The following is a 13,407-nucleotide window of genomic DNA, read 5'->3' as shown; positions in this document are numbered from 1 at the left end:
AGATAAGATAGAAGTATTTGCAAGTCTCCATTTATAATCCCATTCTGTCTGTCTGAAATACTCAGCATCAGGATTGTAATAAGAAGGATTTTCAGTGAAGTACGAAGAAGAACCAACATTTAATTTCTTAGATGCATCAATTGTAGACTTAAGCTCAGCAGTATTAGGATCATCGTCATCACTATTATTGTCAGAGTCAGACAAGCCATCAGAAGAATGTGCAGAATCAAGCAGAATTGCCTTGCCTTTATCCAGATTATTTGCAAGAGATGCCTGTGGCTGATGTGGTCCTGAAACAGAAACATAGTAACACCTAAATCTCTCTGTTCTTTTCAAGTGATCTCATCACTTCTCACATAATATATTACTTTTAAGAGTAATATTATTCTCACAGAAGAAACTTTATAAGTAAAGAAAAACTTATAAGATTCTTGTCTCAAAACTACCTCTCCTTTTTCCAGTACAGGAGACTGTCACTCAAAATATTTTTCATTTTTTTTTATTTTCACACAGTGTCACAGAAAGGCTCAATCACACATATAGCAAATAAATAAGAGATGGCTGAGAAGAGTTGTATGCTTGTCATATAAATAGAGGTAACCTCAAATAAGAGACTATTTATAATCATACAAACATGAGAATATATGAGAAGTTAACAATACCTGAAGGTGATTCCTCAAGTGGAAGTGATGAAAGTGGAGGAATAAACAACACATCAGGATGCTTTTTCAAACTAGCAACTAGTAATAGATCATCAATTGTAGCTAGTGCAGTCGAAGGATGATTCTCAGTAGGAGCTGATGCATCATCAGGATTTGATATGTCAGGAGAAGGTGAAAGACCAACATCAGTACTTTGAACTGATGGTTCTTGTGGAGTCTGAGACATGTGAGATGCTTTAGCAATGCTTGGTAAAGGTTCTTGTGTGCTCTTCTCAAAAATAGGATCATCAATGATTGCATCAACTCGTGACAGTATCTCCTAATGAGTTTGCTTTTCCTGAAGTAGTTGAACAGAGTCTGCAAGAAGATCACTCTGAGTAATATTAACAATGATTTGTGCAGCCTCAATGTCTGCATCTTTCCTTTGAGAAGACGGTTCTTGTGTGACTGGATGTGTTGCAGTTGCTAAATCCCTTTGAGACCTAGGTTCTTGTGTATTAACATCCTTGTTAAGAGGCTGAGTCTTCTTCTTCTTTCTGATATATCCAACTACTTCTTCACTTCTTCTTTTCAACTGACTCTTTGTCATTTTCTTGTGTTCAGCAGTTGCTTCAATTACTGGAAACTTGTCAAGCAGAGCACTAGCATCAGTAGTTGGCTCCTTGATTCTAGTAGTGTCAAACAAGTCATCAGGATTTTGATCAATGGACTTCTTGATTTTTGACAGGGACCCTATTGGCATCTGATCATCTGATTCAGAATCTTCTTGAATGATCAGTCTTCTTTTCCTGATTGGAAAGTAATCTTCTTTCTTCTCACTCTCACTCAGTGAGACTTGTTTAACTTTCTGTCCAGATGTGACAGATTTCTTAAACAGCCTTTTCTTTGTTACAACTGATATCTTTTGAGAGATAACAGAGGAGGCTAATTTAGAGGCTTGTTGTGTTTGCTGTTTGGGAGAAGAAATGCTTGGGTTAAAAATAAGATGGGTGACTTCTTGATTCTTAGCATCAGGAATTGTGACAGAGGTGCCATCATCAGGATTTACGGGCACTTGTGTAAGAGTAGGTCTATTTCTCAACAGAAATTGCCTGACCTCTCTAAGAAGAAAGGGTGGTCCTGAAAATTTATTCTTTTCATCCCTTTTGATATGATCAGTGATTGCTTTTTCAGAAATTTGAAAAACAGGGAGTAATTCATCATCATCAAAAATATCATTAGGGCATAGATTAGTGAAAATCAGTTGTAAAAATCTAGTATACCCTATTACTCCTGAAGCATCTACTATCCTAGCAATTATGAACTGTAATATAGTATTACCATAATCAAAATTACCAGAGTTAAGAAGAGAGTACCCAATTCTCAGGGAAGTGGATGAAAGAGCATCAAAGTTTGTTGTCATATTCAAGAAACATCTACTGATGCAGTCAAAATAAAAGTTCCACTCTCTTTTCAGTTTGGTTCTGACCAGTTTTCCAATGGTTGTGATTTCTCCTTGATAGCCTAAAGTCCTTAGCATATCAAACAACTGCTCATTGGTGTGAGTATCAGGAGCACCATCAAGAGCAGGCAATCTCATGGATTGAAGCAGAATGTCAGCATCAACTTCATAACTTTGGTCCTTATACTCAAAAGAAAAGCCAGTATGTGTTGAATTTACCACTGCTGTGTTCCAGACCTGCATGACAGCCCTGTATGACACCTTAACAGGATTTGTGAGAGCATATCCAATTGGACATAGAAGGAGAAAATCCTGAATATCATGAAAAGATGATGGTAGCTACTGATGTGTAAGCAGAGCTAAGTAATTGTTAGTGCCAAATGTGTTTCCATGAATGATTGTGGTTTGACTGAAGATTGGTGAAACTTCAGAAGTTGTCATGATGTGAATAGCTTGTGCGAGAGAGTAAGTGTGAGATGTGTGCAGTGAAACTATGTGTATAATGAATTGTGTCACAGAATTTCTTCTGATTTTATAGCTTCACTATTCAGAAATATGTTTAACACACTTGTATGAAGAAGGTAACCTAGCGAATTTGACTTTGAACAGGAAACAATATCTGAGTAATTGATTTTAACATTGGAGTAAATTGCGGAAGTAAATACAAAATACATACAGTTATATCAAGACACAACTGTAGAAATTTGTTTATCTGATAATCCACCAATAATCATTAATTAAGTGGGACACTTAATTGCAACAATAAAGCTTACTCAGAGATTGATTAACACTAATAATCTAAATTAGAACGTGCTGACCTGTCATCAGGATTTGAGATCTTTCTTCTGTCAGGATTTGACTAACTCGGGATATGTCTATTCAAATTCGGCATTTGTTTGTCAAAGCATCAGAAATTATTAGTAACCACAATTTTAATCAAAACATTCATCAAGAAATACAGTTCAAGTAGATGAAGTAAAGATTAACATGCTTCAACGAAAACATTCACATGCACATAATACGAGATAAACAAAGACTAAATCTTGCAATCAAAAGAAATTTCATTAATATATCGAAAAAGTACATTTTATGAAATTTGTAGATTACATGCAAAAGATTACAAGATAATCCTAGTCTAAGATGGTGAACATCAACAACCTTGGTCTAAGAAGCCTAACAAAGTTGATGATGAAGAGATACGGATGGATGATGTTTACTTCTTCTTCCTACTTTCAACAAAGAGAACATCAAGATAAATGATTTTCTCCTACTGTTTAAGATTGTGGAGATGAAATTCTCTTTGGAAAACAAAAGATCATTTTTGATGTTGTCTGAAAGTTGAATCCAGATGTCGTATGGAATGTTATTGATGGGATATGAAGTCTGGATTCCATTTCAAAAAATGGTCACAGTACTTGTGCCATAGCAGTAAAACCAGCTGGGGTTTTCCATCGGTTGAGAGAAATGAAAGGATGTTTTTTTACTGAAGGATGAGCAATTATTTAAATAACCAAGAGAATATCAAGAGACTAAGAGACTGAAGAGTTAACTTAATGAATTAACCAAAAGATTTCTTTTTTAAGGCGCGTCTCCCTAGACCGATGTGTAATGATGACAGTGATATATTTATTCGGACATGCACAATTAGCAAATAAATTTACTTAATTTTTCATGCATATAAAATAGAATACATCAAGTATTTCTGGCGTAATATCTAAAAATCACAACATTTAGGACATATCAGGATTTGATCAATATACATCAGGATTTGACCAAATAGATAAAATAATAAAAAAATTACTTGTCCCAATTAACCATACCAAGTTCATTCACAAGCTTTGTAAATGTTGCTTCAGGTAATGGCTTTGTGAAGATATCAGCCAGCTGCTGTTCAGTAGGAACAAAATGAAGCTCTATGGTTCCTTCCATGATATGCTCTCTTATGAAGTGATATCTGATACTGATGTGCTTTGTAAGAGAGTGTTGCACCGGATTTCCTGTCATAGCAATAGCACTTTGATTATCACAATAAATAGGAATTTGTAAGAATGATAATCCATAGTCCATGAGCTAATTTCTCATCCATAACACTGAGCACAGCAACTCCCAACTGCAATATATTCAGCCTCGGCAGTTGAAGTAGAAATAGATTTCTGCTTCTTGCTGGACCATGAGACTAATCTGCCTCCCAAGAACTGACAACTTCCTGATGTACTTTTCCTATCTATTTTGCATCCAACAAAATCAGGATCTGAATAACCACATAATGCAAAATCAACTTCTCTTGCATACCAAAGTCCAAGAGAAACATTACCCTTGAGGTATCTGAAAATTCTCTTTACTGCAATAAGATGTGGCTCCCTTCGACTTGCCTGAAATCTTGCACACAAACAAGTGGCAAACATAATGTCTGGTCTTCTAGCAGTTAGATATAACAGAGATCCAATCATACCTTTGTAGGTTGTCAAATCAACTGTTGTACCTTCATTTGGATCAAGTTTTGTAGCAGTTGCCATAAGAGTACTTGTATTTGCACTTTCTTGCATATTAAACCTCTTCAGTAGATTTCTTATGTACTTGGACTGATTGATATATATGCCATTATCAGTCTGTTTAATCTGCAAGCCTAGGAAGTTACTCATCTATCCCATCATACTCATTTGATATCTTGATTGCATCAACTTTGAAAACTTATTACATAGTGTTTGATTAGTTGATCCAAAAATGATATCATCAACATAAATTTGAACTAAAAGCAAATCTTTACCTTTATTCAGATAAGACAGGGTTTTATCTATTGTACCTCTTTTGAATCCACTTTCAAGTAAAAACTGAGCAAGGGTTTCATAACATGCTCTAGGTGCTTGCTTCAGTCCATAAAGTGTTTTATCAAGTCTGTAAACATAATCAGGATGTTTAGGATCCAAAAATCCTGGTGGTTGTTCAACATAGACTTTTTCTTCAAGTTCTCCATTGAGAAATACACTTTTGACATCCATCTGAAAGACTTTGAACTTCTTGTGAGCAGCATATGCCAAGAAGATTCTGATTGCTTCCAACCTAGCAACAGGGCCAAATGTCTCATCATAGTCAATACCTTCCTATTGAGAATATCCTTTTGCCACCAATCTTTCCTTGTTTCTGATGATTGTTCCATCAGAATCAGTCTAATTTCTAAAGACCCACTTTGTTCCCACAATTGACCTGTTTTTAGGTCTAGGCACCAACTTCCACACTTCATTTCTTTCGAACTCATTCAATTCTTCTTGTATAGCCATGACCCAGTCTGCATCCTTGAGTGCATTTTCTACTTTCTTTGGCTATTCTTTTGAAAGTAGATTATGATATAAACATTCATTCTGAGTTGCACTTCTTGTCTTTATACCATCATCAGGATTTCCAATGATCAGATTAGGAGTATGATCCTTAGTCCATTTTCTGGCACTGAGAATTATCCTTCTGGAACTAGATGCTCCCCCTGAATTGTATGCCTCATCAAATCCATTTGAGGCTCCCCCTGAATCTGTTAGGGTATTTCCTGATGAATTATTGGGACTTGACTCATGTTCTTCTGATGTTGAATCAATATTGGATTGAGAAGAACTTTGAGATGATTCTTCAGTGTTAGTATCATCAGCTAACCTTTGCTGTTGCTCCCCCTCAACTTGTGCAGGCTCATTAGCACAATGATTATCTTCAGAATCTGAAGAAGTGTCAGGATTTGGATCATCAGGATTTGACAGTTTATTAGAGTTTTATCCAGATTCCAACAATGCTTTTTCATTTGCAAAGATTAAACTTTCATGAGTGTCTTCTTCAAAACCAGGAATCTTCTTATCATTAAAAGATACATTGATGGAGACTACTACAGTGTGTGTTCTTAGATTGAACACTCTGTAAGCTTTTGATGGTGAGTATCTAACAAAGATTCCTTCATCAGCCTTTGATTCAAACTTTCCAAGCTGATCAGTATGAGTTCTCAAGATAAAGCACTTACATCCAAATACATGAAGATGTTTGATACTGGGCTTCTTTTCTTTTAGCATTTGATAAGGAGTAACACTATGTCTATTTATCAGAGTGACATTCTGAGTATAACATGCTGTGTTTATTGCTTCAGCCCATAAGTAAGTGGGTAGTTTTGCTTCTTCTAGCAGAGTTCTGGCAGCTTCAATTAAGGTTCTATTTTTCCTCTCAATAACACCATTTTGCTGAGGTGTACCAGGAGCTGAGAGTTGTTGCTCTATGCCTTTGTACTTACAGAATTCCTCCATCTTTGAGTTCTTGAATTCAGTGCCATTATCACTTCTCAGGATTTTCACTTTGTGGGTAGATCCATTTTCAATTTGCCTTATGTGGTCCAGAAGAATTTCTGGAGCTTCATCTTTCCTGTGTAGAAACAGACCCATGTATATCTAGTGAAATCATCAACAATTACAAGTGTGTACCTTTTCTTGTTGATGGACATTATGTGCACTGGTCCAAAAAGGTCCAGGTGCAGCATGTGATATGGCTCAGAGATAGAGAATTATGTTTTGCTTTTGAAAGGTACTCTTCTTTGTTTAGACTTTTGGCAAGCATCATAAAGACTATCACTTGAGTATAGCATGTTTGGCAATCCTCTTACAAGCTCCTTCTTGGCAAGTTCATTGATTGAGTTGAAATTGAGATGTGAGAGCTTCTTATAACAGTTCCAGCTCTCATCTACTGATGCCTTAGAGATAAGGAAAGTAGCTTCCTTTTCAAGACTTTCATGTAGCCTTGCTTCATAAATGTTACCATGTTTGTATCCTATTAAGACAATTTTCTTTGACTTGGTATGAACAACTTTGCAGTACGAGTCATAATATACAACATGATAACCTCTGTCAGTGATTTGACTAATGCTCAGAAGATTATGCTTCAGTCCTTCCACCAGACCTACATTCTCTATTGCTACCTTTCCAATTATCAAGTTTCCATATCCCAGAGTATGTCCTTCATTTCCATCTCCATAAGATACATCTGGGCCAACCTTCTTCTCAAATTCTGACAACAGGGATTTATTTTCAATCATGTGTCTTGAACATCCATTATCCAAGACAAGTGTATTTTTCTTGTTACCCTGCAATCAGAAGAATAATTAATTATAAAGATTTTTAAGGACCCACACTTGTTGGGCCCTCTTTTTGGACAACTTAAGCCTTTGTGTGTCAGAAGTACTTTTGACATTCTTTCCTTTGTCAGGATTTATCTTGTCAGAAGCAAGTTTAGTAAAACCAACAGAATTAATCACACAAGCAACTTTATTAAACTTAGGCAAAGGTTTATAGTAATTTTGATACAACTTATGATAAGAACTACAAGTATAAATCGAATGCCAACTACTACCACAATGAAAACAAGGATTTTGTGGTTTATAAAATACTGATCTACCCCTAACATCAGACTCAGGAATAACAGTTTTCCTTTTCTTATTCCTCATGCAATCAATAGCAAGATGATTAGTATTTCCACAGTTAAAACAAGTTTTCCTAGAAGCATTGGGAACAACCTTATAATTTGAATCCTTATAAATACCTTGCTTACCATTCCTGTTTCTTTTAGGACTCTTTACTTGAGGTTTGTCAGTAACCTCGGATATTTTCTTTTTCAATTGTCTTGCTGACAAAAGTCCTATGTTCTTTTCTTTCTTAACAGACTTAATGGTTTCCTTACTTTTTTTTCTTTGAGATTTATCATTTACCAGTTTTTCTTGTGATACTGATGTTGAACCCTTTTCAAAAGTGGATTTAGATTCATCAGCTTCTGATGAAATAAACTTAACAGGAGTTTTAAGAGAAATTTTATTTTCAGTGTCAACATCCTTAATTCCATCTTTATAGCCTAGGCATTCTTTCCAGTTTTTCTTTAAGATCATCTCATGAACCTTTTTTCCTGAATCAGTCCAGGCTTTAAGGGTTTTTTCTCTCATTTTCTAGATCCTCTTCTAACATACTGTATCTAGACTCAAGAATATTAACTTTATGTTTAGCTCTCTCACATTCTTTCTTCAAATCTATCTGATGAATTAAGTCAGACTCTAACTAATCATTCCTAGATTTCAAGATCTTAATTTCAGTTATAAGTCTATCATTTTCAAAGGTCTTATTCTTAAAACTACCATGCAAAGATTTAAGAATATATTTCAATTCAAATATATTTTCAGTATCAAAAGAGAAGAAATGAGTTTGTACCTTAGGCTCAGAAGCAGCAGGATCATCAAGACTGGCCATCAGTGTATAACATGTGTTTTCACCTTCAGAGTCAGAGGAGTCCATCCAATTCTTGCTTGAAGTGATCAGGGATTTGCTCTTCCCTTTATCATGTGTTGTTTTCTTGCACTCTGAGGCAAAGTGACCAGGTTCATCACAGTTGTAGCACTTGATCTTTGTCCTGTCTAGCTTCCCAGCTTTAGAGTCCTTTCCATTTTTTCTCCCAGTTGACTTCTTTTCACCTCCAGTGAACTTCTTCCTGAAGCTTCTGTTGTTCCTAGACTTCCTGAATTGCATTCTCCTGAAGCCCTTAACCAGCAATGCGGCCATTTGCATGACATCAGAATCTGTCTTATTCTCATCAGTTTCAGAATCAATGTCATCATTAGGATTTGATGATGAATCATCAGTATCTTATTCTGGAAAATTGTTCTTCTTTCGTACAGCTCCAATAGACTTTTCTTTTGAAGCTTTATCATTCACTTTCAAAGCAACAGATTTCTCTTTGTTGCTTTTCCTCTCTCTCCTTTGTTGAACCTCCAAATCATGAGTTCTCAGCATGCCATAGACTTCATCCAGAGTAATTATGTCCAGATCATACTGATGTCATATGATTGAAGTATGAGTCTCCCATTCTTCGCTCAAGGCTCTCAGAAACTTGGTGTTTGAGTCCTCTCGATCATACACCTTTCCCACCAAAGACAGATAGTTTAGCAGAGTCAGAAATCTTTCATAGATGTCAGTGAGACTGTCATCAGGCTTGGCCTCAAAGTGTTCATATTTTTGAATCAGAACAGCCCTTCTGTTCTTCTTGATGGCCATGGTTCCTCGACATTGAGTTTCAAGAGCATCCCAGATTTCTTTGGCAGTCTTGTAGGCTATGACCCTGTTTGAAATCACAGAATCAAGACTGTTATGCAAAATGTTTCTTACCTTTGCATCTTTCAACATAGCTACTTTCTATTCTGGTGTCCATTATATCTTCTCCTTCAGTTGATAGTGTTCAGCAACAGTAAGAGTTGCAGGCACCGGTTTTTTTGGCATGAAGGGTCCATCATTGATTATGTCTAGATAATCTGGATCTGTAGCTTCCAGGTACATGAGCATCTTCACCTTTCATGTTGGATATTCATTCTTTTTTAGAATGGGAATTTTAATGCTTTCATACTTGTTCAGAGGCATGTTTAGATCGTTCCTGATTGTAAATTTATCAGTGTGCTCTGATACAAATTGTTTCCTAGTAAAGATACAATTGTTTAAGGGGGGTTGGATACAATTGTATAAATGTTTCGAACAAGTAATAAAATATAACAACTTTTTATATATCTAATCAAAACTGTTACAAAATCCTCTCAAGAAATACTAATGTTCTTGAGAGCTACTAGGTCGAATGATCCTTGAGAGTTGTCCACTAAGTGATGACTTAAACTGTGTTTATATATTACATATCTACAACAGATTAATCTAAGATATGCATTATCAAAAACTAACTGAAACTGATACATATCTTAAACTAAACAGATAAAGTCCTATCTCTCAGACGTAACAGATATCTGCTCCACATTATAAGGAACAGAGCAAATCCTCTAATGCTGACTGTCTTCAAATACTGATGTCATACAAATCCTGATGACATACCAAATCCTGACGGTACATCAGATCCTAATGACATCCGAACAGCCAGATCCTGAGCTTCTTTTGATCATTGAGAATTAAATGTGTAACACAAACCCCTTGAAACTATCAGGGGCTTGGTTAGTGTTCGGGCGAAAACACGCGCTAATAATACATGCAAGTATACGCGTTCGCAAGTAATATAGAATGCTTTCTAGTTCGTTCCCACAGAGACTCAGACTAATTATGTTCAATTAAACTCACTCACCAATGTATGATTACTTCTCAATGTTAAGACAATAACACTTAGATTTGTTAACTAATTATTAACTACAATTAACTACTAAAATTAACCACTTAATTAACACTTTGAATTAACAATATTAAAACACTCATGAGATCACAACTTCATTACTACTTCCTTCAATAGTCATTGTTATTACCCTTAGCATGCAACATCGATGATATTAATCGAATAACACGATACTGATAAAAGCCAACTTTCATTGTACTAATACCATTCTACCAAACATCCATAATTAAGATAGAAGTTGAATAGGCATCAATTATGTTGAGTCCCTATTGTCTACAGAAATTGACAACATAATGATTTAAGCACAAGTTATTCCATTTGATTGCACAGGGCGAATAAAACGGTTAGAGTTACCCACTAATCATGCAACATCATACATGAACCTATGCTAGCATGGCAAGTTCTAAATCTCGAGATCCACCGTCGCTTCACAAGAGATTAACACCCTATCTTATATGTTCGCGACGCACATAAGACGAATACGCACAACCAATACTAGATATCATACAATCATCACACACTAAGGTATTAAACAACTAACTAAAGAATTCCATAGTAAATCCGTTACGACCCCTTGATCACGATTAGCTCATGATAGCACTTATCGTCATCATGGGTTCATATGAAAACATGATTAAATAAACACAAAAGAATAATAACTAAACTAATTATATTAAACCAGAGTACGTCACAAGAGTAAATAGGTTCAAATCAAAGAAAACTAGCATCCAACGTTACAACGAAATAAAGAATCACAAGAAAATATGCTTCCTCTTCGTTGCGGTGTGCTAAAACGGTCTTCTTCCTTATCTCCTTCGCTCCTCGATTAATACAACAATTCAACACACGTGAAACGTCTCTGAAATCTACTTATATAGAAGTCCCATAAAACTCAGATTACACAGTAGTTGGAAGCCAAACAGAAATAGAAGTCTAAAATAAATAATCTGATTTCTCGACCCTGCGCGGCCGCTCAGCATAGCTGAGCGGGCGCTCAGCTTCCTGCGCGGCCGCTCAGCAGAGCTGAGCGGGCACTCAGACCCCTGCTGGAAAATGTCTGATTTTTGCTCCGTTTCTTCCCTGTAATCTGCTCCTCTCTTCCCTCTCGCAATGCTAGACATATGCCAAGGCTTATTATTGATGATTACTCCCCCGAAATGCAACTATTACCCTGAAACGCAGAAACACTAGAAAAACGCATCAAATACACAAAATACTTGAATTCAAGACACCAATTTAAGCTATTTTAAGACGTTCTAAGTGGTATAAAATGTCACTTATCACACCTCCAAACTTAAATCGATGCTTGTCCTCAAGCGTCACAGACTCAAAAACAAATAAACAATCTATATGAAATGCAGCGATCCCCCTTACTTCGACCAAACCAACCAACTTACAACATCTCAACAAATGCAATTAGGCGCCTAAAGATCAATCAAATCATGTCAACTAACATACAGCCAAAAACGTGGTGTGTGCAGATGCTTAACAGATATGCTCCAGAACTAAATCAATTATTATGACTCAACTATCATCAAGGCAATCACAAGATTATATAAAGAATAAAAATTCTAGGCACAAAGTGACTTATAACACTACAGGAATTCTGGAGCTTATCACGGAATCATGCTCTTTATTCCTAATAGTAATGCTTATTTGACCGTGCAATGAGTGAGGTCCACAAAAGACTTATACAATGGTATCCATGTAGCGAGCGTTAGGTTAGCGGATCCCAGACTCTAAAAGCCTTAGGTCACTAGGCACAAAGTCCCCTAAGAACTTAATAACTCGAATACCAAAGAGCCCACTCGTGATCAATTATGCATAAACACATACTTTTTTTTTCTTTCTTTTTCTTTCTTTTTCTGTTTTTTTTTTCACAATTTCTGAGCAAGTGCGTTTCGCTCCATCTTGCTCAACACTAGTCTACTCGCATAAACATACGAGCCGGCTAGTAGCCATTTGACGCCTAGCCACAATTAGCAACAAATTCTATTTTTTACTCCATATTTTTCCTTTTTCATGCCTTTATCACTAAGAACCTATTATAAAATTCTAAGCATAATAAACAGATTAACCTCGAAAACAATCAGATCATAACAACAATCTAGTCCATAAGCATTCTCTAAGACTTAGTGAAAATACAAGTGTTTCTAGCATGCATATCAACCTACACGACTCAACATCACTTTAATGCTATCACTACACTCGCATCAATATCACAAATCAGTCGGTAAATCATCGCAAAAGGGATCATGGTATATGCATGAGCTATATGATATGATAAATAAATAAAGCTATATAAAAAAACTATATGGCAAAAATTATGCAACTATATTAACTAACTATCATGAATATGTAGCTATATGACACACACACAAAATATTCCTTAACTACCACCCCCAAACTTAAAATCTTCACTGTCCCCAGTGAAGGTAGTAGAAAGGAATAGAGGGTATACCTACTCGGAGTCATCATCATCATTACCCTCAGTGGGTGGTGTATCAGGAGGCGGATATGCAGAGTCCTCACCAAAAACTGGCCACTGGATGTCAGCTCCAAGGCCTCAAAAAGTAGTCCCTAGCGCAAGGGTGAGCTCCTGAGCAAACCTGCTCTGCGTCTCATACATAGCATCCATCCTCCGTGACAGCCTCCTATATTGGGCATCAGCCATCCCAGCACCCTCCCGAGCTCTCGAAGAACCAGCCTCATCACGCCTTAGCCTCGCCATGGTAGCACCTCGTGTTGGACGCTCTCCTGGAAGACGATAACCCAGTCCATGCTCCTCGGGCTCACCACCGGTCCACTCCTGCATCCCATTCAGAGTCTCGGAATTAATGGAAGCGGCCGACAACTGCAACTGCTCATGAGACGGCCACTGAACTCCCACCGCTCGGCAAAGCTTAGTAACCGTGGATGCATACGGGATGTTCATGTGCTAAGCTCCCCTCAAAAACTTCAGAATTCCTTGGTAGATAAACTCACCAAGGTCCACATAGTACTCTTCATTCAAAATTCCCCACAACAACTGAGCTCTCTCAACTGTGACCTCATATGTATGCGAAGAAGGCAGAATATTAGCACAAATAAATGTATTCCATGCACGGGCATACCTGTTCATCGCGATCGCCAGAAAGTGACGAT

Source organism: Apium graveolens, chromosome 10, assembly GCF_009905375.1.
Source record: "Apium graveolens cultivar Ventura chromosome 10, ASM990537v1, whole genome shotgun sequence".
In the NCBI taxonomy this organism is placed as follows: domain Eukaryota; kingdom Viridiplantae; phylum Streptophyta; class Magnoliopsida; order Apiales; family Apiaceae; genus Apium; species Apium graveolens.
The sequence above is the reverse complement of the archived record's forward strand: the minus strand, read 5'-3'. Positions refer to the sequence as shown.